This window comes from Podarcis filfolensis, assembly GCF_964270895.1.
Source record: "Podarcis filfolensis genome assembly, chromosome: 6".
NCBI lineage: Eukaryota > Metazoa > Chordata > Lepidosauria > Squamata > Lacertidae > Podarcis > Podarcis filfolensis.
This window is the reverse complement of record NC_139609.1, coordinates 76,625,601-76,646,869: the sequence shown is the minus strand read 5'-3', so window position 1 is coordinate 76,646,869 and position 21,269 is coordinate 76,625,601. Positions and strand designations below refer to the sequence as shown.

Sequence of the window (21,269 nt, the reverse complement as noted above, 5' to 3'; positions counted from 1 at the left end):
CGGCACAAAGCATGCAAGCTCTACCCCCCAGTCGTTCTTAGACTCCTTATTGGGTGAGCAACGCAGCCAAGCAAGACAGTTGGAGCCTCCCTCCTCCCTGGCTGGCAGGGAGGGAGGGAGAGGAGCTGCTTCCTTTGAAACCTGGGAAATTTAAGGGACATCATCAATAAGGGACAGCAGCGGGACACGGCACTGGGATAAGGGACTTTCCGGCCAAATAAGGGATGGTTGACAGCTATGACCATTGTCCTTCTGTGGAGAAGTAGCAGGGCATAAGAGGGAGGAAGGTAAAATTTGATGTGGAGTTTCTAGAGCAGACATTCATACCTCAGGTCCATAGTGTTTGATTTCAGCAAGGAAATATTCTCACACAACACAGCAAAGGTGTGTCATAAAATGAGTATTTTAGCCTATCGATCAATTCAGAACTATCCCTGGAAAAAATCAGAGAGGCACCTAAATGTCACCCCCTGGTACTTTGTAAGGGGGCATGTAATTGGGGAGGTAAATCAGGACCCATTTGTCTGAGACATACAGGTGGGGTTAAGGTTTTGACACAGATAAAAGAGGGGAAACACTGCAATGGCCAGATGCAGGCCATGATGGTAGGATCCTGTCCTTCTGGTAGTAGAAAAATTGGGAATCCGATGCTGGATCTGAAGTAATCAAACCAGGAGGCTTGTGCAGATGTTCTCAAAGCACAAATAGTCAAATGTGAGGCGGCGGGGAGATCAAGATCATGTCAATCCCAATCTCTACCACTTGATGACACCTTGGACACAGAGCCTTGTATTTGTAAGCATGAAATGTACCTTGCACAAAAGCACACACTCATGTGCCAATGCAACATTGTCTGAGAGAACCACACTTTCCTCATTCTTTGTTTGCCTCAGGCAAACCTTTTAAGTAGTTTCATTAAATGAGGTTCAATGGAAAAGCAGAGCGGTACTGGGTCATTTTTGCTTTAATATTTCAGACTTTGCACTTCATCCCAGGGAACTCTGGGCAGGGTCCTCCTTAAGGGAGCGACTATAACTGACTTGTTATGCACTGGGATAGCTCAGTAGAGCCTGAGACTCTTAATCTCAGGGTTGTGGGTTTGAGCCGCACAATGGGCAAAAGATTCTTGAATTGCAGGGGGTTCAACTAGATGATGCTCAGGATCCCTTCCAACACTACAGTTCTATTATTTGCTTGCAGAAGGTTTCAGAATCAATCCTTGGTCTCTCCAGTTAAAAGGTTTAGATGTGAATGGTCTCTGCCTGTGACGCTGGAGAGCTGTTGTCATTCAGAGCAAACAGGCAACAGTGGTGGGCTAGACTGACAGGTATTCTGACCTGATACAAGGCAGCTTCCTATGTGCAAGAGCACAGGAGGTTACCTGGGACAGCTCCAGACTATAAAGCTAAAGCACACCCAACACACATTTACTGTAAACCACATGACTTCCCCCAATGAATCCTGGGAACTATAGCTTCCTTCTCACAGACCTATCGTTTCCAGCACCTTTAACAAATTGCAGTTCCCAGGATTCTTGGGGGGTGCCATGTGCTTTAAATGTGCATGGAATGGTGCCGAACTGCCCTATTAAATTCTGAAGAAATGCTCAAGCACCCTGAGAATGAGGCAATAAAACTGAAGCCTCTTTCTCAGAGGAGAAAAGCTTTCAAGAAAACAGAGGACAAATTTTGGCAGCGTTCAAGCCCAGTTCAAGGGTGCTGCTGGCTTGGTAGATCCATTGCTTGATGGATAGATAAGAAGGCATAACCTGTTTGCTACCGTAAATGTGACGATAGCTTAGACGGCTTTGAGAAAGATGAATGGAACAAATTCATGGAGAACGTCTATTAATTGCCACTAGACAGCATCTTAAAAAGCAGAGACATCACCTTGCCAACAAAGGTCCATATTGTTAAAGCTATGGTTTTCCCAGTAGTGACGTATGGAAGTGAGAGCTGGACCATAAAGAAGGCTGATCGCCAAAGAATTGATGCTTTTGAATTATGGTGCTGGAGGAGACTCTTGAGAGTCCCATGGACTGCAAGAAGATCAAACCTATCTATTCTGAAGGAAATCAGCCCTGAGTGCTCACTGGAAGGACAGATCCTGAAGCTGAGGCTCCAATACTTTGGCCACCTCATGAGAAGAGAAGACTCCCTGGAAAAGACCCTGATGTTGGGAAAGTTTGAGGGCACAAGGAGAAGGGGACAACAGAGGACGAGATGGTTGGACAGTGCTCTCGAAGCTACCAGGATGAGTTTGACCAAACTGCGGGAGGCAGTGGAAGACAGGAGTGCCTGGCGTGCTCTGGTCCATGGGGTCACGAAGAGTCGGACACGACTAAATGACTAAACAACAACAACAACAACAAGAAGGCTAGATTCAAAAGATTCCAGCATTCACAGACTGGCTTCTTGTGAGGCAGCCAACACACTTTGCTACTTGGTAGGGCCTGGCTAACACAGGATGCCTCAGAATATCACTTGCTAGAGACAAACAACCAAGGAGGACGTTCTGTTTGTTTGTGTGCTTCCCAGAGGCATTTGGCTGAGGAGCGAATAAATATATAAAGGGTGCAGAAATTATGATAAGAAAACACAGTCTACATATGCTTATAGGAGAGAAATGTTTAATTGGACTTGGGTTTTGTTTTTCTAGTGCAACACCATGTAAGAGAGAATAGAGATGCCAACATTCTGCTAGCTTTCCATGCACGCCTGAGGACCAGCTGTTCACTTCAAGACCATGTGGCAATCAGATTAGGGTGCAGCCGACACACAAACACACACAAACTCATTACAGATTGTCATAAGAAACTGATTTTCATAATCATCCAATATGTCAATCTGCTGTGTTCTGTACTACTAACCTTCAGCTTTTTTGTATATTTTAGCACGAGTAAGCATTTTATTAAATTTAGCACCCACAAAAGATCAGCGCAGAAAAAGATTTCTGGTTCCCAAGCAGAGTTGCCACCCAGCAGCCTCAAAATCGTCTCACCAAGTATGTCTCTTTATGTATGAATGAACACGCATTTGAATCCACAGACAGCCAAATACAAAGAAACTCAGCCAGCTGGCAACAGTTCTAGGCAATGGCCAGTTTAAAATTTGCATTTTAAAAAATATTGAAATACATCCATTATTATTTCTGTCACCCTATATAAAAGATACTACATAATTAACCAGTTTTAAATATTTTCCTTTTTTTATTTTAGCAGCTGCTCAGAAGCTACATGCTAAATATTGGAAGCAACTAAAAATACCAAAGATGAATGGATGGGAGCGGATTAATCAAATATGGGAGCAAGCTGTAATGGCTAAATTGGCAAACCATATAAGGCTGAGGAAAATGCACCGAACATTAGATATATTTATAAATAAGTCGAAACCATGCATAGGATTTTGTACCCAGAATGCTTTATTTCCAAGAAGGCAATATTGCTTTGATTTAATATGAGGAAACACAATGGTGATAAGGTACAACCTGGATTAATTAGAAATATGACGATTTCTAATAAATGCCCTAAGGCACATTTATTGTGGAATATAGAACTTTATGTATTTGTGCCTAGTTTCTGAAATTTTGTTTTGTTATAAAAGTCATATATGGCTTTGCAAGTATTTAAAAATAAATAAATTTAAGAGATTACCCTGTCTATAAGCAATGGACAATCTGAAGTATCTCAAGAAGCAAAGACCGTCCTACATGCCACCCATTCTGCCCTGGATTCCCCACTTTGGATTCCACCCTCATCAATAAGCTGTAATGACAGCCGATCGGCAAGCCCAAGAGTCTCCATGATTTAGACCACAGCGCCACCCGCATCCCTTTTACCTTTTAATGACAGCTCTTTGTTAACAGAAACAAGGCAGGGAGTACTTAATGATGGTTTAATGTAGAACCCACACAGACAAAGAGGGCTTACTGACCATGCTTCAGATCACTGTTTTAATTTAAAGAAAGGACAGAGGGCAAATGGTAAGATTAACCCTTGTGGGCAAAATCCTAGTTGAATGCAAATATTATCTTTCTGACAGCACCAACTTAACAGGGCGACTGCCTTCCTGAGGATTCCTGCTGGATGGTTTAACCCCCCCCCCTTGGCAATACCCTTATTGGGTTAATCCTTAGGGTGCTCTGACCGACTCCCCCCACCCCCCTTTAAAAGGAAAGGGATTAATCCATTTCGTGACATCTCCTGTAAAAAGTGACTGGAAACAAACGCTGAAATACAACAGCTTGCATAGAATGTCAGCGGGGCGAAGGATGGAGGGGTGTGTGTGTGTGTGTGTGTGTGTGGACTCCAGCACTTGCAAACAATGGCACACCCACCTTTGTTACTCCAGCTGGAGAGAGATGCATGAAAAATGGCAACAGTGATGAGAAAGGATGTGGTCATCTTCTAGGACAGAGAACCTGTCCAGAGATTGAGAGAAAGATAGAAAGAGAAAGAGAAAGGGGGGGAGAGATCTATAGGCTTAACTCTCCCCTCACAGATAAAAGATGGATGCATGAACCTCATCCTCACACAGTTCCTTCATCCTTAAAAAGCAACAACAGGCTTGTCCTTAGGGTGAGAGGCAGAAAATGAAGAGGACCACCAGGCACTCCCCTGCTCCACTGAATCCATTTGTTCTCCACCAGCAATCCTTCATAACAAGAGCCCCACCTTGATTCTCTCTTCATCTCTCCTTCTTTTCCCTACACATTAGTCACACCGCAGGGTAAGACCACAGGAAGTCAGGCCTGATTCTGACACAGAGGAGGCTGTCTGCAGCCTATTCGTCACAGCTTGGTCACGGAGAAAAACAAACACACGCGACGACACAGCTCTACCTGAATCTTGCCACAGTTATCCATAGCTTTGAACTTTGAGATTTGAAAATAAGGGATCAGCAGCCTCGAAAATAAGGGATCAGCAGCCTCACCAGACCTGGGGACAGTCTACGGGATATCTAACAATCTGGGATAGCAGCAGGAAGCAGTGGAAAACGGTGCTGGAATAAGGGAATTTCCCGCAAAAAAAGGGAAGGTTGACAGCTATGCAGTTATCACCAGTCGGCACTCTGGTACACAGACAAGCACTACCTTCAACACTGGCGGGTGAACACAGCCATTGCGACGAGTAGCATGGCCGGCCTACCCATGAGGCAAGGTGAGGAGAACGCCTCAGGCGGCAGAATCCAGAGGGGCAGCCGATCCAGCCTCCAAGGAATGCACTGTCCACTGCTGCACATTCCTTGGAGGCCAAATCTGCCCCCTCCTCAGCAGGTTCTCCTCCCACCCTTGTTCTCAATGTAGATAATTGTTCCCCCCTCATAGATCCTTTTTAGTATATTTTCTTTTCATTGAAAGAAATTTAAACGGTTCGCAAAAGCTTGGACACAACAGTAATAAAACATTATAAAACCAAAGTGGCAAAACGCTGAGTTATTAAAGAAGATAAAGAAATCAGGTAGGCTATAGGTATAAAATGAGAGGGGAGGAAGGGGCCTTTCCAGTTCCCAAACAGAACAAGTGGGGATGTAGAAGGCAAAATGATAAACTTTCGTTTACATTGCAGAAGCACTCAAATAGCCAAGGATCCAGAGATGATATTGGTGGGGCTGATTATTCAGGTTTTGAAGTCCATGAATTTTCTTTTTTTGGTTATGTATTCTGGCTAACGATACGTTGAATAAAAAGCAAAAGCAGCAATGTCGGCCAATAAGAGACATTCCAAATTAGGCCAATGCCTTTATTGGTCCAAACTACATATCACAAAAGTCCTGTGAACTGTACACCGGATTCAGTGTCCAAGAAACAACAGCATGTGTGCCTTCTCCAAAATCCCATGGCAGCAGTTGGTAAACAGGACAGTGTTCTGTATACACCTTGTGCAGTTGAAGCAACCTTGGCAAGGGCATCTCAGCCAGAACAAGCAACCAAGAAGCAGGATCTTGTGTCCTCCATGCAAGAATCCAAGAAATTGGGATGGACCACAAAGGTAACCTAGTCCAACCGCCTGCAGTGTAATCTTTTGCCCAATGTGGAGCTCAAACCCACAACCCTGAGAGTAAGAGTCTCATGCTCTACTACAGGGGCTGGCAAACTAAGGCCCGGGGGCCGGATGCGGCCCCCCAGGCTCGTAAATCTGGCCCATGGACCCTGCCGCCCGCTGGGTTAGTCCCCATGCACTGTGGATGCCTTGCCGCACAGGGACTGATTTCCATGACACTAGCACGGCTTCTGGGTGGGCGGTGACGCTGGCGCCGCTGAGGTAAACCTGGCGCGGCCATGGACGGAGAGGTCAGTGGGCGGGTGGCAGGTCTGGGCCGCGCCATGGGCATTGTGAAGGGCGCGTCACGGGGCTTCAGCCAGAGCTTTGTGCGCCTGCTGCCACCATGCCTGGCTTGGTGCTGCTGCTGGTGGCGAGCTTGGCGGCCACGCTGGAGCAGCTGGAGGGCAAGCTGTGTGCCACCTGCCCAGCGCTCCGCGTGCACGGCCTGCCCGCTGACCCGGCCTCGGACAATGGGTCGCAGCGCGTGGTGCACACCGCCTGGGAGCTATATTTTCAAAATATAGTCCGGCCCCCTGATGAAAAAGTTTGCTGACCCCTGCTCTACTATATCTAGGAATCTTGATATGCCTCCCCAACTGACTTATGTGCCCTGGGCTTCGCAATGCATCTTGACCATCTCGGCCAGCTTCCCCATTGCCTCGGAGATCCCTTCTCCGGTCAGGGCAGAGCAGCCCTGCACATGCCACCGGTGGCCTTGCAGTTTCCTCTGTCACCTCCAGGGGGGCCACGCTCCGGGCAAATCTTGCTTGTTGGCCAGCAGCACCACGGGCACCTCTTGAAAGAGCTCATCACCCAGCAGGGCTTCCAGCTCGGACCTGGCCTCCTCAAAGCGAACGTAATCCACGCTGTCCACCACGAATACCAGCCCATCTGTGTTGGGCTGGTAATGCCTCCAGAACGGCCTGACCCGTTCTTGACCACACACATCCCACATGGTGAAAGAGATGTTGTTGATGGGCCTTATTGTTTCCACGTGGAAGCCAATGGTGGGAATAGTCATTATGGTTTCATTCAGCTTCAGCTTATAGAGGAGGGTTGTTTTGCCAGCTGCATCCAGGCCCAGCAGGAGAATACGAGCCTCCGTCCCACAGAAACGCTGCAAAGCACTCTGAATCCGGCTGAGTAAAAGTCCCATGGTGAAATGCTGTTCTACCTCCAACGCAGCCTCTGTGTAGCCCCGGGAAGAACTGCTTCCTGCATACATGTAGATAGCCGGGCGTTGTTCCATTGGCTCAGCCCTAGGGGGGCGTGGTGTGGAACTGTCATTACTGGCTCGCTGGCAGCTGACATGCTGGAAGTTTTGCAGACCGGCTCTCTGATGCAGGAAGTTTTGCTGGCTAAGAGGAGTGATTCAGCATTCTGACTGTACAAGTCATGGAGTGAGTTTTGCTGCTGCCTGAGACGCAAACAGTTTTTAATCCATATCAACAAATCTAGTTTGCTATGGTTATCTGTATTCACTGTGGAGCCTTTTGGCACTGTAATAATAATAGTTTTTCTTTTAATAATGTAAAAAACACCACTGGCAGTTTTTCAACATTTGAAAAGTGGAGTTTCTTAAGACCCACTAAGTTCTGGTTTGATTGGTTGGTATCTGCACATCTTTTAAGAAGACCGGCAAAATATAACAGATAAAAGCATTTAGAATACAGTCTTTTCATTTTATGTAGGATACAACCTATCCTGATCTGGTGACAAACAATGTAGCAAGACGAATACAGATAATTTAAAATAAATTGAAATTGTATTGTCAATTGCAGTTATATTGACTATTCATGTTTCTACTTAAGATTCAGTAGGACTTATTCCTTTGTTAGTATGTTTACAATTGCATCCTAAGATTATTTCTCTCTCTTTTTAAATAAAATATCTGTTTTTACTGATACTTCTCCTAAGACCTACCCAATACAAAGTATCTTTTCATAATACACCAGAATAAAAGAAATACTTTAAAAATGTAATCTAAAAAGGGACAGAGGCAAGAAAGAAAAAAAGAGAAAAGAAAATGAAAAAGGATTCAAAGACTCTGTCCTGCAGCTTAATATAGCATTTGCTCATCATTAACATCCAACTATCCTATTTTCTATAAGCCAATGTTTTTTTTCAATCTTCAAATTCAGATATTAAAAGTTCCCTGACATGAAAAAGAGACCCCACATGTTGCATACAGACTACAGAACAAGCCTGGCTTGGAAACTTTTATAGGAATCTCTCCTTGTCATGTGACCTTCTCTGTCCTTGCAGTATTCAATATGCTTGTGGCCTGGGTAACCATGCTGTAGTTAACCTTCTGGGCCAGTATTCAGTAGGGGTACACAGAAGAAAATTCTTGCCCAATGTCTCTAAGGCTCAAGACCCACAATAGGTTCAAACCCTGATGGAACAATGAGGTGCTCACACCTTATTGCTACCAAGCTGTATGAGTTGCCTGTAGTTTCAAAAAATTGGTTCCTAGAATTCCCCTGCTAAGAATGCTAGTCATCATAAGATATTTTCCTAGTGCTGCATTTATTTTCCTGGCTGCTGGAAATTCTTGCTAGATCGCTTTCAGAGTCATTTACACGATATCTTAAAGACATCTTAGGTGTTACTGTTGAGCCCTCTAGACTTCATGTAATTGTGTTTCCCAGTAGGAAGCTTGCCATTTACAATTAGATCAAATGTCTAAGCAAACGCTAATTGGTCAATATCCAATCTGATATTATCAGGCCTTCCTGTGCTGCTCTCACAGTATCAGAAGAGATGGAACTGCCCTTTTATTTTGTCATTTTAAAGCTGTCAGTATCTGTGCTCAGTAATGATAGAGGGTAGGAAATCTTTCTTTTCCCCTGTCAAGGACCACATTGCTTGGACATAATCTTTCAGAGGCCACATGCCATTGGTAGCCAGGGCAGAGCCAAATGTGAGTGGAGTTTGCAGCACTGCAGGATCGCACAGCAAACTCTCTTTCTTCTGTGACACCCTATTGCTGGAACACTTCCTCAGCTGTGTGCCACCCCCCACCATGTGCCACCATCAGGAGAATCTCAAGAAATGAAGCCAGGGCCATGTCACCCACAGAGTGCAGGTCCCCAACCACTGGGCTAGTTTGACACTCATAAAATCAAGAGATGTCTGGGTGAGAGCTCCCTAGAGCAGGAGTGGGAAACCCTTTTCCAGTTGGGGGGGGGTCTTTTTCCTTCTGGGCAACCTTGCACAGGCAATATGCCAGCAGTGGATGGGGCCATAGTTGAAAGTAGGCAGAACAACAGACGTGAATTTTACCTTTGTACAGTAAGCTGGTTCCTTCCTTGTCTCCTCCATCATACAAACAAGGAAGCATTATCAGAACTGAAGGACACAGTCCAGCCAGGCCAAAAAAATGAAAGAGAGTGCAGATCAGGGCAGGGGAAGGGTTTGGGTGACCTGGAAGAGAGTGCCATGGGTCAGATAGATACAGTGGTACCTCGGGATACGAACGGGATCCGTTCCAGAGCCCCGTTTGCATCCTGAACAGAACGTAAGATGCGTCGGTGCGTCGTGTTTTGCCACTTCCACACATGCGTGTGACGTCATTTTGAGCGCCTGCACATGCGCAAGCAGCGAAACCTGGAAGTAACGCACTCCGTTACTTCCGGGTTGCCGTGGAGCGCAACCCAAAAGCGCTCAACCTAAAGAACATTCAATCCGAGGTATGATTGTACGTACAGTGGTACCTCGGGTTAAGAACATAATTCATTCTGGAGGTCCGTTCTTAACCTGAAACTGTTCTTAACCTGAGGTACCACGTTAGCTAATGGGGCCTCCCACTGCTGCCACGCCACCGCCGGCGATTTCTGTTCTCATCCTGAAGCAAAGTTCTTAACCCGAGGTACTATTTCTGGGTTAGAGGAGTCTGTAACCTGAAGTGTCTGAAGCGGTACCCAAGGTACCACTTTACTTCAATGGCTGCCTTTGGCCTGTGGGCCTAAGGTTCCCTGTTAAGTTCTTATTTAATATAAGTGAAAGCTACAGTGGTACCTCGGGTTAAGTAGTTAATTCGTTCCGGAGGTCTGTTCTTAACCTGAAACTGTTCTTAACCTGAAGCACCACTTTAGCTAATGGGGCCTCCAGCTGCTACCACCGCCACACGATTTCTGTGCTCATCCTGAAGCAAAGTTCTTAACCCGAGGTGCTATTTCTGGGTTAGTGGAGTCTGTAACCTGAAGTGTCTGTAACCTGAAGCATATGTAACCCGAGGTACCACTGTATTCACTTTGTGGGCCTGTAACAAATTTATTGCTAAACAGGCTAACGCTCAGGTACATAAGAAACTGGAAGTAACCAAGAGAACAAACTAAAGGGTGGAGTCTTAGGTTCAACCCGTAACAACTGGAGAAAATCCCATTACTACGTTCCCCATCTCTAGGGGTAAATCATTGCACGCATGCATGTTTTTCTGGGGGAAGAGAGCACCTCTCCTATCTACCAACAGAATTGTGAGCTTTCTGTGACTTAATAAGTCTTTACTGAAGATATCTAGCATAGCTATTAATAGTCTACAGAAAGCAGTTGCTTTTATGCTCTGCTTTCTATGCCAAGGCTAGCTAGCTCGAGTCTTAAAAACAAACATCTTTGTTTAGGCTGAATGTGTTTCCCCTGGACCTTCAAAGACTGCATGCATCGACACGCAACACATCTCTTTATTCCGTCATGCTGTTTGGCTCATGCTCTACAAAGGAGCTTCAGCCTAGCAATTGGGAGATCTAAAGAGCCCTGGTCTTAAAGGGACACTTTGTAGTTCATGGGCTCAGGAAGATGAAACCTACCGTTTTCTTTAAGGTGTTAGTTTCCCCTGGCTGTGAAAAACAACACACAACTGGTCATGCCAGCAAAGTCTTCAGTAATACTAACAGACTGAAATTCTCAGCTGGTTTGGGCAACAGCTTCTGTTTTCCAGATAAGGCAGGTAGGTATTCTATAGAACAGAGATAACCAACATGGTGCCCTCCACAAGTTGCTGATCCCTGATGATTGACTATGCTGCCTGGTGTTGATGGGAGCTGTAGTCCAACAACCTTTGGAGGGCGCCATATTGGCTACCATTAGATAGCTTGTTTGCTCTGCATGTTCTGAAAATGCTGGTGACTAATAGCATCATGCTGTACTATTAAAATCCTTATAAGTGCATTTGAGATCCAGGTAGATTATAATAGTGAGTGGACTGGGGCCCATGAATCACCCTCCCTCCCCCTCCCCACCAAAAAATATTTTCCTGGGAGTTTGCAACTAGTGGTGAGTAGGTCTGCTTTGGAGATAAACAGATGGCTGCTGAACAAAGAGGCCCAAAGCCAATTGGGATGAGTTTCTTACCTAACAGCTGCCCCACATGTGCTCATTCTCTCACTTACCACCCACAAACATCTATCAAAATAGAACAGCCTTGTTCTTGCACATGCTGACTTCCTACTCACTGTGTGCTTTAAAACTCAATTGTCCATTATATTAATTAGGACATAGGAATAACATTTTTTAACACTGATTTCCTGAGTGGCATTCCTATGCACACTTCTCTGGGAGAAAGCCTCATTGAACACAGCAGGACCTACTTACCAGTAAACATGCACTGGATGCTCCAGCAGTCTCTCACAAGCTCCTACAAAGCTGCCTTACAACGAGTTAGACCACTGGCCCATCAAGCTCAGTATTGTTTACATGCTGTCTTACAGTGACTCTCCAAGGTTTCACATAGGAGTCTTTCCCAGTCCTGTCTAAAGATGCTGGCAGTGCTCAAAATTAGCAAGGTCCCAGGCGCATTTAGCACCTGGCTATCAGTCACCTACAAGGGACACGGGTGGCACTGTGGGTTAAACCACAGAGCCTAGGACTTGCCAATCAGAAGGTTGGTGGTTCGAATCCCCATGACGGGGTGAGTTCCTGTTGCTCAGTCCCTGCTCCTGCCAACCTAGCAGTTCAAAAGCACGTCAAAGTGCAAGTGGATAAATAGGGACCGCTCCGGCGGGAAGGTAAACGGCCTTTCCGTGCGCTGCTCTGGTTCGCTAGAAGCGGCTTAGTCATGATGGTCACATGACCCGGAAGCTGTACGCTGGCTCCCTCGGCCATTAAAGTGAGATGAGCGCCGCAACCCCAGAGTCGGCCACGACTAGACCTTTACCTATCAGTCACTTACAGGTTTTAATATTTGGTTGGGAGCCGCCCAGAGTGGCTGGGGAAAGCCAGCCAGATGGGCGGGGCATAAATAACAGTATTATTATTATTATTATTATTATTATTATTATTATTATTATTTAAAGTCTCACCCATGAAAGCTTACTCTACAGCACTACTGATTCACTGCTATGCCATACTCTCCCCACTCAGCCATAGACCTGCAGCTTTTCAATTTCCAAACCAATCCCATCTTTGCAGCAAATCAATACGTTTGATAATTAGCTGCATATTGGACTTTTCCATCCTGTGCTGCAACTAACAAAGCAGAATTACTGATGGCACAGAGGACAACTCCCAAGGTGGTCATATTAAGGTTTCTTCATAATATAAATTTCCTTTTTTTTTATAAGATATTTATTAAGATTTTTTAAAGTATTACAATAAAAATGAAAAAAATAACAAAAATACAAAATAAAAATAGTTAAAAACACACAGATTTTCCATTGCTTATTTTCCTTTAGCTTGTTTCCTGGACCTCCTCATACCTCCCTTTTTTGTATTCCACTTCAAATTGTTGGTTCAGCAAATCCTTACCATTAGATTTTTACCTATTTATAACCCTTTTTTCATATTCTCTTAAAGCATTACAGCTGGAAACCACTTAATTTCTATCCAACATCATTCTAACATTCATTAATTTTACAATATTTCTGTAGATAGTCTTTGAATTTCTTCCAATCTTCTTCCACCGACTCTTCTCCCTGGTCTCGGATTCTGCCAGTCATTCTGCCAATCCCATATAGTCCATCACCTTCGTCTGCCATTCTTCCAAAGTGGGTAGATCTTGTGTCTTCCAATACTTTGCAATGAGTATTCTTGCTGCTGTTGTAGCGTACATAAAAAAAGTTCTGTCCTTCTTTGGCACCAATTGGCCGACAATGCCGAGAAGAAAGGCCTCTGGTTTCTTCAGGAAGGTATATTTAAATACCTTTTTCATTTCATTATAGATCATTTCCCAGAAAGCCTTAATCCTTGGGCACGTCCACCAAAGGTGAAAGAATGTACCTTCAGTTTCTTTACATTTCCAACATTTATTATCGGGCAAATGATAGATTTTTGCAAGCTTGACTGGGGTCATGTACCACCTGTATATCATCTTCATAATATTCTCTCTTAAGGCATTGCATGCCGTAAACTTCATACCTGTGGTCCATAACTGTTCCCAGTCAGCAAACATAATGTTATGTCCAACATCTTGTGCCCATTTAATCATAGCAGATTTCACCGTTTCATCCTGAGTATTCCATTTCAACAGCAAGTTATACATCTTTGACAAAATCTTAGTTTTGGGTTCTAACAGTTCTGTTTCTAATTTTGATTTTTCCACCTGGAAGCCAATTTTCTTGTCCAAATTATATGCCTCCATTATCTGATAATAATGAAGCCAATCTCGCACTTTGTTTTCTAGTTTCTCAAAACTCTGCAGTTTCAGTCTATCTCCCTCTTGTTCCAAAATTTCCCAATATTTCGGCCATTTGGCCTCCATATTGAGCTTTTTCTGGGCTTTTGCTTCCATTGGTGACAGCCACCTTGGGGTTTTATTTTCCAATAAGTCCTTATATCTTATCCAAACATTAAACAATGCTTTCCTGACGATATGGTTTTTAAATACTTTATGCGCTTTGACCTTGTCATACCACAGATATGCATGCCATCCAAATACATTGTTAAAACCTTCTAAGTCCAAAATGTCTGTGTTTTCCAGAAGCAGCCATTCTTTCAACCAGCAAAAGGCTGCTGATTCATAGTAAAGTTTAAAGTCTGGCAGGGCAAATCTACCCCTTTCCTTTGCATCAGTTAATATCTTAAATTTTATTCTGGGCTTCTTGCCCTGCCAGACAAATCTAGAAATATCTCTCTGCCACTTCTTGAAACGGTCCATCTTGTCCACAATTTGCAATGTTTGAAACAAAAACAGCATTCTAGGCAATACATTCATTTTTATCACAGCAATACGACCCAACAGTGAAAGCTTCAAGTTCGACCAAATTTCTAAGTCTTTTTTCACTTCCGTCCAACATTTTTCATAATTATCTTTAAATAAGTTCCCATTTTTGGCTGTCATATTAATCCCCAGGTATTTCACTTTCTTAACCACAGTCAAGCCTATCTCATTCTGAAACCTCTCTCTTTCAATCGGTGTTAAATTTTTCTCTAAAACCTTAGTTTTTAACTTGTTCAGTTTAAATCCTGCCACTTGACCAAATTCTTGAATTAGTTCCAAAACCCTTTTAGTACTAGATTCTGGCTCCTGTAACGTCAATACTAAGTCATAATATAATATTTCCAATAAGAAGTGTATCAATCTGTCAAAATCACCAGCTGTGAATGAAATCTGCTCCCTGGCATGGTTCATTGTGAAAAATGTAATCAAGAATAAGTTTATAAAACTTATCGTGGGTAAAAGCCTAACAGAAACAAAAGGCTCACTAAAGATCCAACGTACCTAACACAGTGGGGTAGATTCTCCATTAAATAGCAACTTAGTTGTCCCACTATTTCAAGCATCCTGCATAAACACAGATACAAATTACCCCTTCATTGTTTCTGTCTTTGGTACTAGAAAGAATAGAAATCCCGGTTCTCACCTTTTACCTCCTTGATTGGCTGCTGAAATTTGCCAATGACCCATCCGTGTCTGGGTGCTTCCACACTAGACTTTAGTGTGCAACAACCATGTTTTGCTTAGTTACCTATCACGAGGTATCCACACAATGCCATCACCAGGTCATTGTCATCCTGTATTATCTTAAGACAAATGCACAATGCGCCATTCTAACCCTGCTCAAATTTGATTGGCAGTATTACCCTCAAACAGATAAAAGCTAGCTAACCAAGGGAACCCCTTGGCCCTAAGCCACCAATTTAGAATCAAGGCTAATAGTTTACATTTAGCATTGAATCTGGACTCACTGCTGTGTGGGTGGCACCACGATATTACCCTGTCGTACAATTAATTACATACAATACAAATTCTTACTGGCAACCATAACAAGTACTTGTTGATTAGCTCTAAATGCAGGAGGTAGGGATTGCCAAGGTCACCCAGGAACCAATGACGAAACCAGAATCTACAGCTACAATCCAATGCACACTTACCTTGGAGAAAGCTCCATTGAATATGTGATTTACTTCTGAGTAAACATGCAAAGGACTGTGTTGTAGGTCTTCAAGCAGAGCCTTGATTTGCATGACTAAACATTTAATTAATAATAATAATAATTTTTATTTATTATTTATTTATTTATTCATTCCTTACTCATCTGGTTTGGTTTCCTCAGCCACTTTGGGCAGCTTCCAACAGAATATTAAAAACACGATAAAACATCAAACATTAAAAACTTCCCTAAACAGGGCTGCCTTCAGATGTCTTCTAAAAGTCAGACAATTGTTTATTTCCTTGACATCTGATGGGAAGGCATTCCACAGGGCGGGTGCCACCACTGAGAAGGCCCTCTGCCTGGTTCCCTGTAACTTGGCTTCTCACAGTGAGGGAACCGCCAGAAGGCTCTCAGAGCTGGACCTCAGTGTCCGAGCAGAACGTTGACAAATTCACTTAATTTATGCTGCTAAATGAGTTGTTGAAGAAACAGTGTTTCTTTCCCTAATGAAGGGCCCCGGATACAAAATGCCTAGCTGTCACTTGATCCGGTCAGCAGTTCTGTACAAGTTGCTTACTTGTAAGGGAGCAGCATAATATTTTCCCCTAGTTCTTGCATCAAACCTCTATCCTTGTAAAGCAAAAGATTTCTCCTTGCTTTTGTACCTCACAGGCTAAACACTCCAGAATGTTTAGTCTCAACTCTGAAGGGTAAATAGTGCAAGTCTGAAGTCAGAGCCAGACCAGTTTCCCCCACTGCAAGACAGCACAGCCAACCTTGATCCATGTTACACTCTAAGACTTCCTTTCTTGAGCGCTCCTATTAACCCCTGAATAAAATTGTTCACAATATGGAAAAGTTCGGCTCACACCTTTGCTTTCCCCATATCAGCATCTGAATACTGTGCACAGGCGCCATCAACCCAGAAGTCGGTCCCCACACTGTGCCGGTAAGAGCGGGCGGCAGCAGGGGTTGCCATGTGCCGGTGGGCTGCTACCGGCCCATGGGCCTTAGGTTGCCGACCCCTGGTTTAGACTAGGGACTTCCCACTCTGTAGCTGAGATGCTAGCCCTACTCAGAACAGACCCATTGAAATTAATAGACACAACTAACTTATGGTACATTAACTTCATCTGGTGTAGTATGAGTAGGACTAGCATTAGATGAGACAACCCTCAGGCTCTTAGCCATTATGCTGAGAATCAGGTCCTGCAGGCACTCAAGATTTTGCTGCCCTGCTGCCGCCTCCCAGCAAGTGCACAGTGTTGCACACAAAAGCTGGTGCTCAAGGAATATCCTTTCCCAGGTTTTCCTCGCAACTCCACCCTGTCTCCCTTGCCTCCCCACAATTCATCTGACTGGGCTGCCTCTCAAGCAATCCTGGCAGCAGCTTCCCAAGACCCGAGAGGCCACCCACCACGCAGATGATGACTGCAGCAGCAATCTGCAGGCACCTGAAGCCTATGCACAATCTGGCAGACAGAAACGCAGAACAGAACTTCTCCAGGCGGTGATTAGAATGCACGCTGTTCTTTTCATTTGCAACTCCCTTCCAGCGTTGCACCTAAGGCAGCCCAGATGGCTCTGATAAGAAATTTATACCCCTCTCCTTTGGGTTCTGCAACTCTTAAGGGCATCCGTGTGCCATGCCCAAGGAAGGAAAGTGAGAGATTTAGGACTCCCACTGCTTCTGATATCCATTTCGGATCCAGCAACTCTGGCGTAAGAACATAAGGAAAGTCCGCAGGATTAGGCCAATGGCCCATCTAGTCCAACATCCTGTTCTCACAATAGACGAGATGAAAAAAAGTAGACTGAACCTCAACATCAGAATGACTAGCCCAAAGCAAACATTATTTGTATTTCATGAGTTAGCAACATAGTGGGGGGAAAGTAGTTTGTCATGAGCAACATGGTGAGGCATAAGCCAGGTAAGGCCTCGCCTATTACTGGCATGCGCTACTGACAATGCACGATAGGATTGGTTCAAACCACCACAAGGGCAAGGCTATAGCTGCAGGACCATAATGGTGCAGATTCGCCTAATGACTTGTGTAATCTGGTGATGAAGCTGGGTTTTTGATGCAAGGTCATCTGGTTAAGAACTGGAGAGAGAGAGAGAGAGAAAGTAAGAGGAAAGGGCTGTAGCTCATTTTCAGAGCATCTGCTTTGCACAGAGAAGGGCTTGGGTTCAACCCTCACCTTCGCCAGGTAGGTGTAGGAGAAACCATTGCCTGAAATCCTAGAGAGCCACTGCCAGTCATTATGGACCTGGAGTAGCAGCATGATGCTCTTCAGATGTTGTTGGGTCTCCAGCTCCTTTAATTCCTGGCCATTGGCCGCACTGGCTGGGGTGAAGGGTGTTGGAAGTCCAACATCATCTGTAGGGCATCTTGTTGGCTAGCCCTGGTGTAGACAGTAGGGAGTTAGACGGACCAACTCTCTGGCTATGTATAAGGCTGCTGCTCCGATGTTCCCAAGAGTTTGATTACAATTTAGCACTCTGAACAGAAGATGAGAAAACTGTTTCCTTCAAAGTGTTATGAAATTAAGCTAATCTCAATCAGGCCTGACTTTCAAAAACCTGCTGCACTGCACCACTGTGCCCTTGAAATAATTTTGGTGGCCAGAGAATTACGGGAATCAATCCCTAAACACAGATACTTTTTTTTTTGCAAACTTTAGGTGAGGTCTGTACAAGTATGTCCAGAAACTGGCCAATGAGCAAAAGATAGCATTTACATGTCTTGCTCCGCCCACCTTTGCCTCTGACCCCACCCACTACTTGAACATGGTCCTTGAAAGAGTTTCCAGAAGGGAATGTGGCCCTTGGCTCCCCAACATTTTAAATGGCAATTTCCAATGAACAAAATCATTAAACTATCAGCCAAGGAGGCAGGATCAGCAAGTAAAACTAAGGGGGGGAAAACATTATCCGCCACATACGATGAGAACCTGCTGAAATAATGCAGTATTTGACAACCAGCAAAAAAACAGCACAGGAGCCAACTGTACTTTGTGGAGCAGGGTGTTCCATAATGTAGGTGGAGCCACCAAGAAGGCTCACTCTCTCTTGTCTCATTCATATACATTTTCATCCTAGGTGAGACAAGGAGATGGACCTCTCCTTCTGATCTTAGGGAGCAGGCAGGATGATCCACAAGGTATCCTGGACTGAAGCTATTTAGGACTTCGATAAAAGATAATCACCCAAACTTAGTGCCCAGAAGCAACCTGGTAATCAGTGCAGATGTTGGTGGAATGTGATAAGTGTGCATACCCAACAACGTCATTGTGGTTGCATTCTGGACCAGCTGAAGCTTCCTAAGGTTTTCAAAAGTAGCCCCATGTTAGAGCATGTTGGAAGAACCCAGCTATGGCTTCTTTGTCTTGTTACCCAGGAGACTGTTGCTTGCTTCAGGTAACCAGGCAAATAGCTGTTTCCTAGTCTGGAAATAGTCCTACCAATAGCTGTACATTTGGAGCATCACAAACAGCACTCTCAGAAGCCAATTTTTCAAAAACATTTCCTCAAATTGAGATACACTAAATCTCAACTTCATATTACTAAAGGGGAAGTTGATGACAACAGAGGTTTGAATAAATTTCCTAAGGGGAATGCACATCAGAGACAGAATTAGATCTCAAAACTTCCCACTTCCCTGTCTTATGCTATGATCACACTTCGGATCACATGACCACAGTTTGATTTGTTTGTAGTTTTCCTCAAGTACATACCTCATTTAGCAATGGATAGCAAGCACACTGGTGAGACTCTGAACGGCAACAATGGCCAGAACTTAAAGGCTGCTAAGCAAAAACCTGAAGATTAGGGGACATTATGAGTTGGGTAGCTTGCCATATGGTGCCATAATGCTTCAAAATGCGAGGCATTAATTGTGTTTAGAGCCAAGATGAATATGGATCATTATATTAATCCTTCAAAACAAAAGGACATCCATTACAGAAATGGACTAGGCAGCAGTCGAGAGCAGACCATTTCAAGACGCTCCCACAGAGCTAAGCATAGGATATGAGTCTATGCTCCTACATGGCAGGACCAGTTCAGCAAAGCATCTCCAAATCATCTGTGACATCCCAAATGGTGGACTACATTACATCACTTAGGCTAGGAAGTATTTGTGAACCAGCCGTAGCTGTGTGAATTAGCTCCTAGAACTAGCCTCTGCCCCCCCCCTGGCAAAATCAATTGATTAGCAATGTGCATTTCAAGAGATGGAAGAAGCTAAAGCAGATCCTAATAGCTGGGGTCCCCTCCCTTGAAATGTTGCTTACAATTTGGGAGTGGCTTTTCAAGTTGCTTTGCAGTGTTAAACAGATCTCCTTACACACACCTAGGGTACAGTACTTCCAAAAGGTACCCCTGACCATTAGGTCCAGTCACGGATGACTCTGGGGTTGCTCATCTCGCTCTATAGGCCAAGGGAGCCAGCGTTTGTCCGCAGGCAGCTTCCGGGTCATGTGGCCAGCATGACTAAACCGTTTCTGGTGAACCAGAGCAGCACACGGAAACGCCGTTTACCCTCCCGCTGGAGCGGTACCTATTTCTCTACTTGCACTTGACGTGCTTTTGAACTGCTAGGTGGGCAGGAGCTGGGACTGAACAACAGGAGCTCACCCCGTCGCAGGGATTCAAACTGACCTTCCGATTGGCAAGCCCTAGGCTCTGTGGTTTAAACCACCTCCCTCTTGTGGAGTTGCCATGGTGGGGTTGGAGCGGGGGGGGGGGGGTCCATTAGATTTCTGGTTCTTTGAATACTTTGAAGGTTGCATCATAGGGTTCCAAGTCTCCATTACCTGTAAATATGGAGTGCAGAACACACTGGTTGGAGTTGATGGGAGTTATAGCCCGAAACGTCTGCGGAATACCAGTTTAGAGAAGGCTGCTTTATTAATATCACTGACCATCAAATCATGAAAGGATGAGAAAAGAGTCACCTCTCCAGTCAGAAGCACCACCATATCTTCAGGCCTGAACGACACCAAGACCAATTTATCAAACCAGCAACATAACATTGTGAATCTGCACTGCTCCAGTTCGAGATACAAGTGAAGTGCTGCATGTTTGAAAGCTCCCCCAGTGCAAAAACACCCTGCACGTAATAAAAACTGAGTGTCAGGGAGATGGCTTCACACCCACAAGCTGCTTCCAGAAGTTCCGGGAAAGGCTTTCTGACTAACTCATTCTAGCAAGCAGTTCCAAATAGCTCATTTTAAATACACCCGCTGGACTACAGCCACTAGCTTAGAGGAATCAGAAGAGAGGTGATGACTTTTCAAGGAAACTTGTGAAGGGTTTTAACACCAGCTGAAGCGAGAGATCATCAGGAGGCTTTCCAGCAAGGCTATGCAACAGGAGGCCAGAAGCATTGAGGAAGTGAGGTCACCTGAGATTCCCCACCAGATATAAAAGCGCCAGCTACAAACTGAGCTGTAAAGTAGGCAGCGCAGGAAACAATAGATCTTTGGATAGCCGTTCAAATTTCCTAAATTCATGCCAGAAATAAAATTTAAAGTGTAGTCATTAGTAGAAGAGGCTTTAAAAATAGTGTGTGTGTTTCTTTAGAAGTCTATCAAAGGAAAGAGAGGCAGCTGGATTAAATCAGGTCACTTCAGGGAACTCAGGTTGTGTACTCCTCCCAAAAAGACTGGTGCTCATTAGCAAACCAATAATAAGTACTCAACCCAGGGTTTCATGAATGACCAAGAAAGCCAATCTAATCTCCTCACACAAAATGCACCAGGGCAGTTTTCCAGCACAAATGAATGGGCACTGCACAACAGCACTTACTCCTACCGATTGCAGAAACTCAGGCAAGCAGAACTCAGAATCACCTCTCCCTCTGATAAATCTAGTTAAAATTGCTGCAATTCCAGATGTTCTCCACTGCACT

General features: G+C 44.5%; 1 protein-coding gene and 1 pseudogene across 3 annotated transcripts in view; both read right to left on the bottom strand.

The window, feature by feature from the left end:
- SRC (SRC proto-oncogene, non-receptor tyrosine kinase) overlaps positions 1 to 21,269 on the bottom strand; it is a 96,932-nt gene that overhangs the window by 67,063 nt on the left and 8,600 nt on the right. The gene's annotated exons all lie outside the window — the stretch shown is intronic.
- On the bottom strand, positions 6,495 to 7,448 carry LOC310764749 (ADP-ribosylation factor 6-like; annotated as a pseudogene). The gene has a single exon. The product of its transcript is annotated as an ADP-ribosylation factor 6-like (transcript).